This window comes from Ambystoma mexicanum, chromosome 10 (assembly GCF_040938575.1).
Source record: "Ambystoma mexicanum isolate Mex_15411 chromosome 10, UKY_AmexF1_1, whole genome shotgun sequence".
Classification (NCBI taxonomy): Eukaryota; Metazoa; Chordata; class Amphibia; order Caudata; family Ambystomatidae; genus Ambystoma; species Ambystoma mexicanum.
In genome coordinates this window covers 487,158,864-487,175,539 of record NC_090932.1, presented here as the reverse complement: position 1 = coordinate 487,175,539, position 16,676 = coordinate 487,158,864, and positions in this window count along the sequence as shown.

The following is a 16,676-nucleotide window of genomic DNA, read 5'->3' as shown; positions in this document are numbered from 1 at the left end:
GAAGGCTGTACTTCTCTGGCAAAGTCAAGAACAAGGTTAAAAACAATAGCAAAAAGTTTAGGGGTTGCCACATGGAAGGAAAATTCCCTACAATTACGAAATCTTTCCTAACACTCGCCCCTCCCAGACTATGGACAGGGGGAACTAATCCACCCCTGGATGAGTCTCTTGTTCAGGTCGGTTAAACATTCTGGACAACCCATCAGCATTGCTATGTTGGACACCTGGCCTATGCTCAATAGTGAAGTCGAAGCCTTGTAGACTTATGGACCACCTAAGCAACTTTGGATTCTCCCCCTTCATGTTCATTAGCCACTTTAACGGCTTATGGTCAGTCTGCACAGTGAAGTGGGTCCCATAGAGGTAGGGCCTCAGCTTCCTTAGGGCCCACACAACAGAGAAACATTCTTTCTCTACCGTGGACCATCTGAGCTCTCTGTCCTTAAGCTGGCGACTAATAAAACCGATAGGGTGTTCCTTACCCTTCTCATCTACTTGTGATAGTACAGCTCCTATCCCAGTGTCAGAGGCATCCGTCTGCACGATAAAAGGTCTTTGATAATCAGGGGCCCTGAGCACAGGGGCCTGGCACAAGGAGTCTTTTAAGCCATTGAAGGCCTTCTCACACTCGTCGGTCCAAGTTACCTTCTTGGGTTTCTTCGGAGTTGTGAGGGCAGTCAGAGGAGCAGCTATGGTACCATAGTCTGCCACAAAATTGCCGTAATACCCCGTGAGTCCTAAGAAGGCTCTCACTTGGGTTTGCGTAGTGGGGGTAGGCCAGTCTTGTACCGCTGGTACCTTACTGGATAGAGGCTGTCTCCTCCCTCCACCTACTTCATGTCCAAGGTAAACCACTGAGCCTTGTCCATTTTGGTGAGGGGCCACTCGGACACCCTCAAAAGAGCTTTCTGAAGGACTGCTTTTGAACAGGTCGGGGAGAGGTTCAGACTCCTCTTCCTCAACGTCTGAAGCAAATAGCAGTGCTGCGATTTCGCCGCTTGGGACGAAAGCCTTCAGCCTATTCACGTGAAACACTTTTGGAGCCTGTCCAGGCCTTCCAAGGTCCACTGAATAGTTAACCTCACCCAGGGGCTCCACCACTGGGTAAGGGCCTGACCAATTGTCCTGTAAAGCTCGAGGCCTTATGAGATTCATGATCAGGACTTGCTGACCAAGTGTAAAGTTGATGAGGGAAGCTTTCTGGTCGTACCAATGTTTCACCAGTGCTTGCCCTGCCTTCAATTTATCACTAGTCAAAACCATCAGAAGTACCATCCGTTTTCTGAGCCCTAGCACATAATCAACTACTTTGGTAGCAACAGGGGGACTGGGCATCTCCCATCCCTCCTTGACAATGGCTAAGGGTCCCCGTACGGGATGACCGAACAGAAGTTCGAAGGGGCTGAAGCCAACACCCTCCTGTGGTACCTCTCGGTAGGCAAACAGTAAGCATGAAACAAGAAGATCCCATTTTCTTCTCTGAGGCTCCTCCAGAGCCCCAATCATGCTCGTTAACGTCCGGCTGAAACGCCCCCCCAGACCATTGGTCTGGGGGCGGTATGCAGAAGAGAACCTGTAGGTGTCCCCACATTCTTTCCACATAGCCTGCCTATACTTCGACATAAAGTTGCTGCCATGATCTGACACAACTTCTTTAGGGAAGCCAACCCTAGTAAATATGCCGAGTAAAGCTTTTGCAACCGACTTGGCAGTTACAGTTTTCAATGGGATGGCCTCAGGATACCTGGTTGCATGGTCGACCAGCACCAGGATAAACCTATTGCCTGAGGATGTTTGCGGGTCAAGGGGACCAACCATGTCGATCCCTACCCTTTCAAATGGTACCCCCACAACTGGGAGCGGTACCAACGGAGCTTGGATTGTCGCGCCAACCTTACCAGACAACTGGCAGGAGGCACAACTCCTACAGTGACTTTCTACTTGCACCCCCATCTTGGGCCAGTAGAAGTGCATGGATAACCTTTGCTTGGTCCTCTTCATACTAAGGTGACCAGCAAGGGGAACTTCATGCGCCAACTGCAGGAGGAAGGGCCTGACAGCAAGGGGAACCACCAACCTCCTATGGTCTCCTTCTGTAGACTCTGTGGGCTCACTATACAGGAGTCCACCTTCCCAATAAATCCTATGCTTCCCAGGAGGTTCACCCTCAAGCTGGGAGCAGGCCTGTCTCCTTAGGCCTTCCAGAGATGGGCACTCACGTTGGCCTTTACTGAATTCGTCCCTATCAGGACCTCCTTCAACTAACAAGTCTTTTAGTTAAGGATGATCGTTGGGGTCGAATACTTCAGGCATCGCCACCTCCTCGTCAGGCTCGGGCGATTGACCAACTTCCTCCACCGCAGTGGTAGGCGAGCTCGGGGGAATATTCTCTTTCCCCCGTCTTGACTTGTAGACTCCTTTCGCCTTGGGTTTCCCCTTCGGCTGGGGCGGCGTATTGGACTTGGCCAATGCTGCCCGTGCTTGAGACCGTGTGTAGGGTCTTTCGGCAGTGTCTCCTACGAGCCCTAAAGCTCTGAGATCATTGCCCAACAAGACCTTTCCCGGGACGTTTCTCTGAATGCTCACTGGAATCCTGACTGCTGTACCATTTAAAGTAAGATTTACAGGGATCACGGGAAACATACGGAGGGGGCCGTCAGCCAACTTAGTGGGCATCAGAGTAGCTCTGGCAACTTCCTCTGAGTCTACCAAGGTAGAATCCACTACAGTTCGACTGCACCCACTATCCCTAAGAGCTGGAGTATCCACTCCATTGATCAGCACACTGTCTTTAAAGTAGTGCTTGGTATTATCCGGAATCCTAGCATAAGCCTCTGCGACTTTAGGCTCCCAGGAACCCAGGGACACTAAAACTACCTCAGCCTCTATTCCGCTGGGAAATGAGTCTGAGGAGAAGGATGCTCCTGTAATCTCTTCTTCCTCGTAGGAGGAGAAGGCCAGATTAGCGGAGTGGACCCCCAAAGGTCTAACCTTACAACGGGGATCCCCCTTCACATGGTCAGTTGCTCCACAAGAAAAACAAGCCCCAGTGGGTCTGTTTACGTAGGGAGGCTTATTGTAACCAGAGTTCTGTTTTGGAGGCGGACCTCCACTACCCTGTGAGTTCTCTTGTGTTTTACCCTTGTTTTTCTTTTTGTGGCCCTTATGGGAAGAAGATTTAGCAGATTCCCCACCCTCCATATCTTTGGACTTTTTCCCTTCCTCCTGCTTACCAGGATGAGTTTTGTCCTTATGGGACACTCGATGTGACACCCATAAGTCTGCTGCAATGGCCAGCTTCTTAGGATCTATCTCCTTCGAATCGGCCAAATGCTGCTTAAGCTCCGGGGAAGAAGAAGCAAAAATGTGTTCCAGCATGACCAGATTGATCATGCCTTCGCAGGTAGAAACCTTATAACCTTCGACCCAGCCAGTTAAGTTTTTCAAAGATTCAGCGACATAAGATACCCAAGTACCACCTTCCTTTTTCTTATACTCTCGAAAACGCTTTAAATATTGGGTCGGAGTCTTCCCAAACTTTAAAATGAGAGTTTGCTTTAACATTGCGAAATCAGCCCGCTCAGCCTTCGACATTTCCATAATGGCACTACAGCCAGAATGGGGCAGTCTACTGAGCAACCACGCAATCTTATCAGCATTGTCAACTTCCTGGACCTCGCATGCATACTCAAACGCATTCAGCCAGTCCATAATGTCATTCCTCTCTTCATACACACTGAGCAGATCTTTCGGAAACCGTGGATGAGAGGAAGCCCCAGACCCATGTCTAGGACCCTTGGATCCATTTGCAACCTGAAGCTTGGCCAGTTCCAACTGGTGATCCCTGTCTTTCTGTTTTTCTGCCTGTTCGATTTTTAGTTTGGCTATGCTGAATTCAAGCTACTGCTGCCTAAACCGCAGCTCTTGCTTCTTGAATTCAAGCATAGCCTCCCCATCAGCACTGGCAGAGGAAACATTAGACATTACATCCTCCCTGTCCTCGTGGTCGCGATGGATCAGTGCAGCGGCAGAACCGTCGGTTCTGCCAGTGAGAGCAGCCCCACCACCTTCTGCACTGTCCTCGGAAGTTATAGCGTCAAGCTGCGCTTCTTGCCACGCCACGATTCTCTGGATCATTTCCAATTTTGTGCCTTGAGAGGAAACACCTCTCTCCGCACACATCTTTTTCAGCGTTTCTGATTTGGAAGCATTTAAAGTTAACAAGGTATTTGTTTCCATACTGTTTGATAGGACTATGGCCTTTTTAAAGTTATATTACAACAATTCACTACGTGCACTGTTTGGAATAACCTGAAATGCCTTAGTTCGAGCGCAACACTGGATACCTTCAGTCGTATCCCACCGCTGTACACCAATTTGTTAAGACGGATTTCTGAACTGTGTCCTGGTGGCGCAGAAGTTCAGAAGGCCAACCTAATTACTTGGAACAGGGTAACCTCTGGACAAGCCAGACCAATCAAGGTAGCGATCGCGGCGGTCAAGACTAGGTCTCAAGAGGGGTGAGGGTGACTGAAAGCCCGCAGTGAGCACACAAAGCAAGAGCGCTGACAAACTACTCCAAACAGTTGTTATATCAAAAATAGATACACATTTATTTTAAGGCCTTTAAAACAATGACCGTAGCGAGAAAATCACAATATCACAATATTAAACCAACACATTCCATATCACCACAATATATATACAAATACACAGTCGCAAGCGTTTAAAGCACGAAATATGCAGTCCACCTGAAAGGAAAGGAAAACAGGCAGTGCGATAACGCTTTTGACTCAGTTCGCCTTTAGAGGCACCTAACTAGATGGAAGTCCGAGCCCTGCGAAGAGTGGAGCCTTGTGCTCAAAGTACCTGCCACGCCGGTGCCAACGGGCAAAAGGGGAATCTCTTCGGAGGAAGTCAGGCAGTTCGGGTTAGTGCACAGCAGAAGGAGAACAGGTTCCGCAACTCAAGCGCAGCCTCCACAGCGAGCAGAAGCAGAGCGCGAGTACGGCAAAAGGGTGCTGTTTTTACACAGCAGGGAAAAGCAATGGGATACTGCAGGAGGGCGACCAGATCCTAGCTAAACTACTCACCGGTCCCCGAAGCAAGCAGACCCAGGCTTCTCCACGTTAGTTTCAGCAGCTGGCAGGTTCAGAAGAGCAGGGAACGCCTCGTAGTCGTGTAGAGCAAAAAGACGTCCCAATCGACGAAACCAGCACAGTTTTGTTGCCGCAGCAGGGCAACGGAGCGGCTGTGTGTATTCAAGCCAAATGTACACTCCTCCCTTCAGACCTGGGGACGCCAAGCGTACGAAGCGTGGGAGAGTGACCAGGACTCGAAATACAACACAACCTGGCGGCAGTTACAGAGCAGGACTCCCTTGTAAGCTGGTCAGTCAACTGGATGGCCCAGAGACACTTCCGAAGGCTTACTTGTCAGGAGATGATGAAGTCGCCGGGAATAACTGTTCCTGCTATTCCAAAGGTCGAAGCACCAGTACAGGCCTTCTGGTTCGATCCAAGGAGGAAAGGGTTTCACAGGACGACAGCAGTGCAAAGGAGGATTCCTTCAGCGGGTCACCAGGATTCCTCGGTCCAGCCTCTTGGTTGCAGGATACTTGGCTCCTGTATTCCTTCGTTCGTGAGAACTCAGGAGATCGACATGGCAGTGGTGTTTCCAGCTCCCTCTTATCCACGGTTCCCTTCGCGCCAAAACGGAGGGGAGCCAATGGGAGATCCGCACATCAACACACATACCATACGTGGACCAATCACGGACCACGGTGGTCCCAGGCATTCACACCACCCCAGACTCTCTGGCACCCAGGATGTGTATTGGGACCAGACATCCCAGCCCACACCCTGGAGGCACACAAACGACATGTAGAAGCCCGCGAAAGCAACCACGTTTCGCGGGAAAGTACATGCCCAAATAAGGAAGGCCCCGGGTCGCCCGACCTGGGGAAGGTGAAGGGAGCAAGACGGTCAGTGGACAAGCCAAAAGGAGCCTCGCGGCCTGGCCATTTTGGGAGCCAGGCCACCATTTTGGGTTCAGTGCAAAAACGTGCTCAGAACGCCAAAAGGAGCTCAAAATAAACAAAACGATTGCTGCCACCATTCGAGTCCCTGAATGACTTGCACCGATCAAATACCATCCTAAAAGAGTATCTAGGGTCTGTAGAAGGCTAGAGACCCAAGAGAGCTGTAACTTAGCTTACAGTGCCCTCTTGTGTCGTGTTGCACTAAAGCTGCGACACGATAACAGAAACTACGGGAAACCACGTTCCCCGGTACTGACTGTCTTAAGGGCATGTCAGTTTCCCCGTAAGAAAGGAGCGAAAGCCCAGAGAAGTGCGGCAGAAGGCTGTACTTCTCTGGCAAAGTCAAGAACAAGGTTAAAAACAATAGCAAAAAGTTTAGGGGTTGCCACATGGAAGGAAAATTCCCTACAATTACGAAATCTTTCCTAACAAGGTATGCAATTTTGTTATCCAGGCGGCTAGTATAATGTGCCAAGAGCCGCCGACGTTGGCCGTCCTGCCCGCTCGTCGCCAGTGTTGGATTGCTCTAATGCAATCCCAAGGCTGCGTTGTATGAAGGGAGTGATCTGCTCCCAGACTGCCAGCTTCCTTCCTATGGAAGTCAGTCACCCGTCGCTTTATTGCGCCTCGTCCCACATCGCGCAGTGACGTGGCATGTACACAACACACCCTAGAGTCTCATGCTTTGCTTAGAAATTTATAGGAAACAAATGGGTTTAAATGCAGCCGGTCAGCATGCAAGGTTGGACGACAATGCCGACATTTAAAGTCAAGTAGTCCAGATGTGGTGGATAAGGCATATGCCATTTTGATGGGCGTCAAAGAACGTCTCTTTAAGTTTCTGTAATGAAAATTAACCAATACAAACTACATAAAGTCCTGAGGGCTGCATTTTGCTTCATTTGAGCAGACACAATAACTTTTTCTTAAATCCTGGCATCACGGGAGCTACAGTAATGTAACCATGTAATTCATGCTCGCTATGACTGTAAAAGTTCTGTTGGCATTTGGTTTCATGATGCTCATTGAGGGGCTGTGACTCAGAGTTGTACGATATCTCTTCCAAGGTAATAAGCTGCCCATAGTACAGCAGAAACGATCTGCGAAGGGAAAAGTCTGGCTGCCCGAATTTAGCATGGAGAAACTGCTGCGAAACCGAGAAGACACACGTTGTTTTGAAAGCATAAAAAGACAAAGAAACTGCTGCCAAGTCAGTTAAATCCCAGCATCCCCTGCACGGCAACATGCTGACTTCAGCAAGCAGTGACCCACAGTGACTGAGGTCAGCCATGGGGCCAGCTCTGATTGGATGCCTGGAGCATGAAGCGACGGGCGCTCTGCTGCTGGCTGTGATTGCACAGTCAATATCTGAATAGCCTTGAGCTGCCCCTGCGCTCTCTAGTAAATAAGATGAGCTCAACTCAGGCGACACGCTCGGAGGTCTCCAGGCAGAGGAATCGTTCCCATCTGGAATCTCCAAGTGATGAGAGACGAACAAAAACAGCTTCTGCAGAACAACAGGCTCTAGGGACGACGCACTGTGCCCTGCCAGCAAAACGCAGCTCCCAGGGCATAGCTCGAAATTGGGGCTGTCAGGTCTGGTCCGAACCATGGTTCGTTCTGGGGCTTGCAAGATCTTTACAGCAAAAGATTGCAGGCCCCCATAATTTGCGTATGCATAGAAAGGGCCATCTTAAGCACTTTTGGGGCCCTGGGCACCGACATCTTTGGGGGCTCCCGGCACCAAACCAAAGGAATTAAGCGCCCCCACCACATCGTGCTCACATCCTGTAGGTTGATATGCTGTCTCAAAGCATAATAAGCACGTTTACTCCCTTTAAGTCCCCTTACCCTCTTCATTCTTGCTCTAATCAGAATGATAAATAATTGCATTTGAAGACCAACATTAGCAGTCTACAAAGGGGTTACTGTTCTAGTACAGGCAGGATACTTTTTTTATCAATAAGATCCAGGAAGGTAGATGTAGTATTAGTGCAGGACTGTATGTAAAAGGCACATGTGTAAAGACCGGAGGGGGGTGTCTGTACTTCTGCTCTCTATATGGTAGAGGAGAGGCACAGAGGACCCCAGCCAAGATTCTCTATTACAGTAGCAATGGGCGAGCAATCAAGTCCTAGCTCCTCGGGAGGTGATGTGGGCTGGTTCTTAAGTACAGGGTATTCCCCAAGCACCCACAAAGGAATGTCCGTACACTGTATTAGTTAAAACACAGTCTTTATATAATTAATTCAATGTTATGTACAATATCACTCACTTTGTACTCGGTTATCTATAATGGCAAATATACAGTTCTATGTGGTACCACACTTACTATTAAATCGCTTTAAAGTGCATCAACTGTACGGTTAAATGGTGGACAAATCAGTTCGTAAAGGAAACCAACAATAGATATAAGAGGAAAGCAGTTGGTTAGAACAAATGGCAGATTACTGGCCCCGATACCTAGAAACAGTTCTGTGTGGAAATCACCCCACTTAGGCAACCTGTAGAATAAAGATGTATCACAAGCCCAGACCATTTATTGTTCACAAGAGACTTTCCAATAGTTCTGCAACACGAAAGTACCTGGCGTTGTAGCATTCTTCGTCAGGGAATCGACGGCCCTTCTTGAGTGCCCTCCCTTTAAAGCAGGAGTCATGGGTCGTCGAACGTCTGACGGAGAACAGGGTAAGCTACGATGGTGAAGTGGCAGCTTCTTTCCTTGCGGTGCTCATCGACGGGGAAGCGTAAACTTCCTGCAAGGAAGAGGCATGCGGGGCACCTCAGTGCCAATAGATCAGGACCGCAAAAAGTTTGAAGAACTATGGCCCAGCAAGGGCGTCGAGTCGTTGGCATCTCTGTGGTCTTTGGGTGGCAGGAAACCCACCGGCGGATGCTCCTCAGTGCGTCAACGGCCTGGCCTTCTCTGGCGGGATACGGTCGGCAGCAGTGTGGATGAGCGCATCCCTGAATCAAAAGTTCTTAGGCAACAGGAGCACTGCGGCTCTGGTCGGCGATGGCGGTCATCGACAGTGGCGGACAACAGTCCGGGCGCTTCTCTTTGGGATTCCGCGGCAGTCCACGTCTCCGGTCAGCAGCCTGTCATAGGTCTGTCTACCAGGGAGCTTTGGCAAAGATCAGCTGGTGCACAATGGTCCCTCGTAGCTTGGGAAGAGGGAGCCTCACCAGGTCCACTCTGGGTCAGTCCTTAAAGACACAGCAGCTTTCAGATTGATGAAAGAGCAACATCAATTCTTCTCTTCCAGCAGGGCTTCAAGGTCAAGCTTCAGTTTCACTCCAGTTACTCTTTGTAGTTTGGACTTCAGCTTCTGAACACAAATTCTAGCAGTGAGAGGCCCCCAGATACACTAGTTGATCTTCCATTCATTCCGCTGGGTCACACACAGGCAACCAATCTGTCAGAAGGGCATTCATGCAGGCAGGCAGCCAATCAGGCGCATAGTGCATTCAGGCCATTTACTTCTCTCCAGACACTCACAACAATGTATGTGTATTGGAACACGTACCCAGCCATTCAACACTCCACACTGCATTCATACCAGTTTTGGGCAGGGCTGTCTCAGTCATTGTGTCAAACACCAGATACTAGACATCCACAACACAGAATGCATATTCGTCACACACTCCATTCACCCAGGTTCCACCCACAGGGTGTACCCACAACATACAGTCACTGGGAAGGCTCCAGCTAGTCTGGCCTGGACTTCACAACAACATCGTATATGGAACTTCCACCCCAACAGCCAGTCATGCGAGAAGGGACAGAGTCAGGGCTTCCCAGGACTTTGGGAAAACAAGGTAACAGGCAATAGAAAGCAAGAGGCCGCAGGGGCCATCTTGTTTCCTATCAGGAATCAACTGATTCCAATGGCAGGGCCTGGGTATCCCAAAATGGAGGATACTCAGAACACCTGTCAAATTCAGTATGTAGCTGCGACCAGCCCATACCGTGCTCTGTGGGCCACACACAGGTGCCCAAAAACATACACTAGGGTAGAGGTCTTCAAATGGTGTTGCGCGCCCCCCCCCCAGGGAAGCGTGGCCGCATCCCAGGGGGGGGACCAGAGCCCAGCAAGAAATGTAAAAAAAATAAAAAAAATAAAAGATCCTTTTTTTTTTTTAGATTGGAGGAAATGGGAAGAGGCATCACACATGGTCAGACTGGACCATAAAACGGTCTTCGGCACCAATGAAAAAATGGCCAGCATTTGCAAATGGATATTCATTCCTTTAGTCACAGACTGTTTGAATAGTACCCAAGGGGTTGTTTTTTTGTTCAAATGTAAACAAATTGTGATATTTAAAGAATATTTATTCAGCAACAATGGTCAAAACTACTAGCTGCATAGTGAAGTAACTCCTCAAACTGGCCCACATTGGCCAAAAAAGTGGCCCATTTTGACTGGCCTACACTAGCATTTTGCATTTTTGGTACAGTCATCACCCTATTGCGCTATAGGCCAGTCCAAGCCTGCCGGCTCATCCATAATGGGTGAGGGGGTGTCCACCCACTGGCCACCTCACCCATTATGGAGGAGCTGAGGAGCAAGCCCAGTGAAACACTGAGCACTCCCTCAGCTGCTTTTTCCAGCTGAGGGAGTGCTCCTGGGCTGGCTGAACTGTCAAAGGGAAACACTTTTTGCCTTTGACAGTTCATTTCCCCAGCCGCACATGATCACTAAGCCATGCAACGCTGGGGGTGTTTTGCTTTGCCAGCCTTGCACAGCTCATTGGAAATGCTGGCTGGGGCACTGCATGTATGTATATGCGAGGGGGAGTTCCTGCGCCTCCTCGCACATACACGCAGAGCAACCTGGAGCAGGGCATTTTAGCAACCACGCTAAGGACCCTGCAGAAGGTACGGTTATGGCAATTTATTTTTTATTTAAATGTGTATACATGTGTTTATGCTTGTGTTGTGGGACTGTGGTGGGAGCAGGATGGGTGGCAGCACTGAGATAGTGGTGGGAGTAGGGTGGGGAGAGCCCAGGGTCTGTACTGGGAGGAGCGTGCGGTGATGGCACGCAAAAGTTCTTACCGATTTCTACATACTGTCCATCTGGCACTTTTGGGGGGGGGGCCGGCCTGCCCAAACTTTGCTCAGGAGGGGCCAGGCCAAAAAAGTTTGAAGGCCACTGCACTAGGTGGTACCCCCACCCATGGGTGCCATAAGGGTATTGCATGGGTCTGTACACCAAACCAAAAGAGAGAGCTGCACTGCCAGGAGTCCCACATGAACTCCTGCATGGAAAACACAACAGAACACATGATAAAAACAGTAAAGGACAAGGATATGGAGGCCCTGTCCCTCCGATGCATTTCCAGCATCACAGTCGTCCTCCCTCCCCAGACTGAGGTTAGGGTGCCTAATCTCTGACAAGATATAGACCCTCATCCCGACGGTCAACATACCTTCTGGAAAGGCCATCTGCATTATTGTGGCTCTTCCCTGGTCTATGCTCTATGGTGAAGTCTAGCCCTTGCAGTCTAGACCACCTGAGCAGTTTCGGGTTCTCACACTTCATCTGCATAAGCCACTTCAGGGGCTTATGGTCTGTTTGGACCTTGCAGGTAGATCCCGCAATGTAGGGCCTAAAGCGCCTAAGGCTCCAAACTATGCTAAAACATTCCTTTTCAACAGTAGCGCACCTAAGTTCTCTACCCTTGTGTTGTCTACTGATGAATATCATAGGATGTTCCCTCCCTTTGTCATCTAACTGGGACAAGACATCTCCAATTCCAGTGTCGCAGGCGTCAGTTTGAAAAATAAAGGGCTTACTGTAATCGGGTGCACACAACACAGGTGCCCTACACAGACTTTCTTTCAAGCCATCAAAGGCCCTCTGACAGTCTTCAGTCCAATTAACCTAGCTAGGTTGTTTGGGTGAAGCAGAGCTGTCAGGGGTGAAGCTATGGTTCCATAGTCTGCCATGAAATAGCGATAATACCCAGTGAGGCCCAAAAAGGGTCTCACCTGGGTTTGAGTAGTGGGAGCCTCCCAGTCATGTACAGCTGGTACTTTACTGGGGAGAGGTTGGATTTGACCCCTTCCCACCTCATGACCAAGATACATGACTTTCCCCCGAGCTATCTGGCACTTGGTGGCTTTGATAGTGAGGTTAGCCCTTCTCAAGGCCTGCAACACCTTATCCAGATGTGTCAAATGCTCTCCCCAGGTGGAACTGTAGATGGCAATTTCGTCTAAGTAGGCCAAACAAAAGGCCTTCAGACCACTGAGCGCATGATTGACCAATCTCTGGAAGGTGGCAGGGGCATTCTTCAACCCAAAAGGCATGACCCTAAACTGTTAGAGTCCCTCAGGTGTCGAGAATGCCGTCTTTTGCTTGGCATGGTCTGTCAGCTATTTGCCAATAGTCTTAGGTAAGGTCAAAGGTGCTCACAAATTTGGCAGCACCTATTGTGTCCATGAGCTCATCAACCCTGGGCAATGGGTGCGCGTCAGTTTTGGTGACGGCATTGACTCCTCGGTAGTCCACACAGAACCTCCAATCCTTGGTACCTGCCTGGAAACTTGCTTTGGGGACAAGGACCACTGGACTGGACCAAGGACTGGTTGAGGGTTCAATAACACCCAGATCCAAAAACTTGACTACCTCAGGCTGGATGTGGTTCTTAACTGTATCTGGCATGCGGTAGCACCTGCTTTTGACAGGCACACTCTCACCAGTGTCAATTTCGTGCCTGCATCACTGTGTAAATCCTGGTGTCAGTGAAAACAGAGAGGCATACTGCTGGAGCAAAGCCCTGCAGGCCCTCTGCTGCTCTGTCGTCATATCTGGACAGAGATGCACTCCCTCCACTGAGCCATCCTGAGGGTTGCTATGCAGCAGATCGGGAAGGGGCTCACTCTCATCCTCTTCTTGCTCTGAAGCTAGCAAGAGACATGAGACTTCTGCTCGCCTGTGGAAAGGCTTCAGCCCGTTAACATGGAATAACTGAGGGGCTACCCCCGGGACTCCCATGTCAACCAGATAATTAACTTTGCCCATCTTGGAGATGATCCTGAAGGGTCCAGTCCACTTGTCTGCCAAAGCTCTAGGCTTGGTAGGCTCCATCACAAGAATTTCCTTTCCCGGAGTCCAATCCACTTGCGAAGCTTTAAGGTCATGCCAGTACTTATGCAATTTCTGCTGGCCTTAAGATTTGCTGTTGCCTGACCCATCATCCTGGGATTACATGATTAAGCAAGATCCTGCAAATACCCGTCTGTATTTCTAGCTTCTACATGTATTATACAATCTGCCCTGCTTCTGTTCCAGGGTCCTCTAGCCACATCCAGTCACGGCATTTTTCAGCCCCCACCAGCCTGAGCACTTCAAATCATGAGGTCCCACATTTGACCGCTGCATGCAGGCACCCTCCCCAGGGCCCCCCTTAATCCTGCAGAGCCCAGCACCTCCAGCAGCTCCAAGACTGCGACCACAGGTAACTTGTCGCCTATCTGTGTACCAAGCCAGATTCTTTTTAACATACCGCAATTAGAGAAAAGTAAACGTTTTTGGTTACACCCCCTGCTTTTATATTCTCTCTCATCCACCTTAGCGCATCCAGTATACCAGCTACCTATTATTAGGAACCACCTCCACCAGTCTGAAGGGGTCTGCCACACGTCACTCCCAGCTCCCTGTCCACCCAGACTGGAAGAAGGACTAATCTCTGACATATGCATTGGTCAGTAATCAGTGCAAGCAAGCTACTGGACAAAGCTCATATTGTCCACCCGCATGGTCCTAATTAGTTTTTATTGCATGCCAGTATCATTATCACTAGATCTATTCTTTTTAGACGAGCTCCACAACATTTTGAGCCCCTTTCGTATCTTTTCGTTTCTCACATAGGGGAGACCAAGTCGAGCCCCATTAAGAAGGCTTCCCCCTGAAACGTCACGGGATCACATCATCTTGAGGGCCTTATCCCCCCAATCCCGCCTCATAATTCAATCTGTTTCCAGACATAGACCAACGACTAGGTCCATTTTTCTATGAGTCAACAACAATATAATTAGCGTCAGAAAAAATGATTTTTACTCCGTACACTCTGTATAGTTGGTTGCCTTGTGTTAAAACACTATACTATGTTTCTTTGTACACTTTGCACATTTAGGCCAACCACCAATGATCATATGGCTCTGCAAATTACTAAGCCTGATTATGTTTTTATATGTTTTGTCTGTTAATTTCCTCTTAAGCATTTGCTACTTTTTGTTGATGCATTGGTTGAACAAAATGAATGTGCTTTGATTTATATGTACACAAAAAACTAAAAAATGTCATGCTAAACTTAACACAGAAACTTACTCTGCACCTACTAACACTGGCTACATAAAACGCTACAGTATAACCTTTAGGGCGTAACTGCTCATTTTCTCTATTGTGTATGAGAGTTAGCTTAATGACATGGCTTCTGTCATACCAAGCATGCTGAACAACTCAGCCTTTACAAAAATGTATATGTAAAGTGACCAAAAATAAGTGGTAGGACACCATCCCTTTTGTTTCAAGTGACCCATCATCTGTGTCATCCTCCGTCGGAGGCCTAACACATAGTCCCCCACTTGCTTGGCGGGACCTGGAGGGGTGGTCTCCAAACCTTCTCTGATCAATGCAAGGGGCCCCCTCACGGGATGTCCAAAGAGTAAGTCAAAGGGGCTGAAACCAACACCCTCTTGAGGTATCTCTCTGTAAGCGAACATCAGGCATGGCAGGAGGAGATCCCATATCCTCCTTAGGGGCTCTTCCAAAGCCACCTAGCATGCCCTTGAGCATTTTATTAAATCTCTTAACCAGACCATTGGTCTGGGGATGGTAAGAGGTGGAGAACTTGTAGGTTACCCCACACTCTTTCCACATGTTTTTCGTATAGCTACACATGAAGTTGTATCCTCTGTCAGAGACAACCTCCTTAGGGAATTCAACACAGAAAATGCCCAGGAGAGCCCTGGCAATCACCTTGGCAGTAACAGTCCAAAGGGGTATAGACTCAGAGTACCTGGTGGCATGATCAACCAAGACCAGGATAAACCGATGTTCACCTGAAGTGAGAGGGTCAAGGTGACTAAAAATGTCGATGCCCACCCTCTCAAACAGTGTGGCAACTACTGGCAATGGCTGCAGTGGGGCAATGACACTGCCTCCAGTCTTGCCAGACAACTGACAAGTTGGGCATGTCCTGCAGTAGGACTCTACTTCCACTCCCATCCGCGGGCAGTAGAAATGGGCAGAGAGCCTCTGCTTAGTCCTCTTGGTACCAAGATGATTAGCAAAGGGCACCTCATGTGCCAACTGCAGCAGGAAGGGCCTGTAAACCTGGGGTAACACCAACCTCTTGAGGGCACCAGGTTCAGGCTTAGTGGGCTCACTAACAAGGAGATTACCCTCCCAATAGATCCGGAATGACCTAGGCACTTCCCCCTGTACCTGGGACAGGGCCTGTTTCCTCAGGCCATCGAGAGAGTGGCACTCTCTCTGTCCCTTACAGAAGTCCGTCCAGGAGGGTCCCCCTTCAGCCAACAGGCATTGAAGGTTAGGGTGGTCCTCCAGGTTGAGAACCTCTTCCACAGGAGAGTCTTCTGTCTCTTCTCCCTCAGGAGTTGTGTTTGGGTTTTCAACTGGACCCAGCCCGTCCAGAGTATGGATCTCAATGGGTGCTGTAGGAACAGCAGGAAGAGAAGGCTCCCCCTTCACAGAGGTAGCCTTTTTGTTCTTCTGTCTTCTTGCCTTAGGCCTCGCCTTTGGCTCAGGTACCTGACTCACAGACAGACCCTGTGTCACCTCTGACCTAGTGACTGCAGCAGCAGTCATGGGAAGACCATCAGAGATCAACCCCAACTCTACTAGATCATTACCTAACAAAATGTTAGCAGGGACATTGTCCTGAACCAGGACAGGAAGCTTTGCTGTCTTGTCTCCAATCATGAGTGTGACTAAGGCTACAGGTGATATTTTAGGAGGCCCACCAGCTAACCTGATGGTTCTCAGAGGCGCACCTACATAGTCCTCTGGCTTGAGCAGGGTCCTGTCCACCACTGTCATGCTTGGCCCAGTGTCTCTCAAGCCAGTAGAAGGCTGGCCATTAAAGAGGACACTTCTCAAAAACCTACGGGTATTCTGTGGGATAGTTGCCAGTGCTTCCACGTACTGGTCCCAAGCCCCAAGGGACACTAAGGAAATCTCTACAGGAGCACCAAATGTGATCCATGTAGAGAAGGAGAGGACAGTGCCCTCCACCTCAGACATGGGATAAGGGTAGGTCAGGCTGACACTTGGGGTCATCCCTCTTGTGATCCAGAGCCTACAGTCCCAACAAGTGCCAGGAATGTGGGGTACAGTACTGGAACCACTGGGAGCCTGCTTTGCAGCAGGTGGACCACTACTCTTATTCCCACCCACAGATCACTTATCCCCACTAGATTTTTGGGTTTTAGGAGATGAAGGTTTTGGTTTACTTGACTGTGATTGCTTCAGGGACTCCTCAGATTTCTGAGAGGTCCCCTTTTCTTTGTCCTTGTCCTTCCCACTGGAGTCCTTAGGGGACACCTGGTGGAAGACCCACTTGTCAGCCAACCTAGCCAGCTTAAAGGGATCCAAAATGTTCT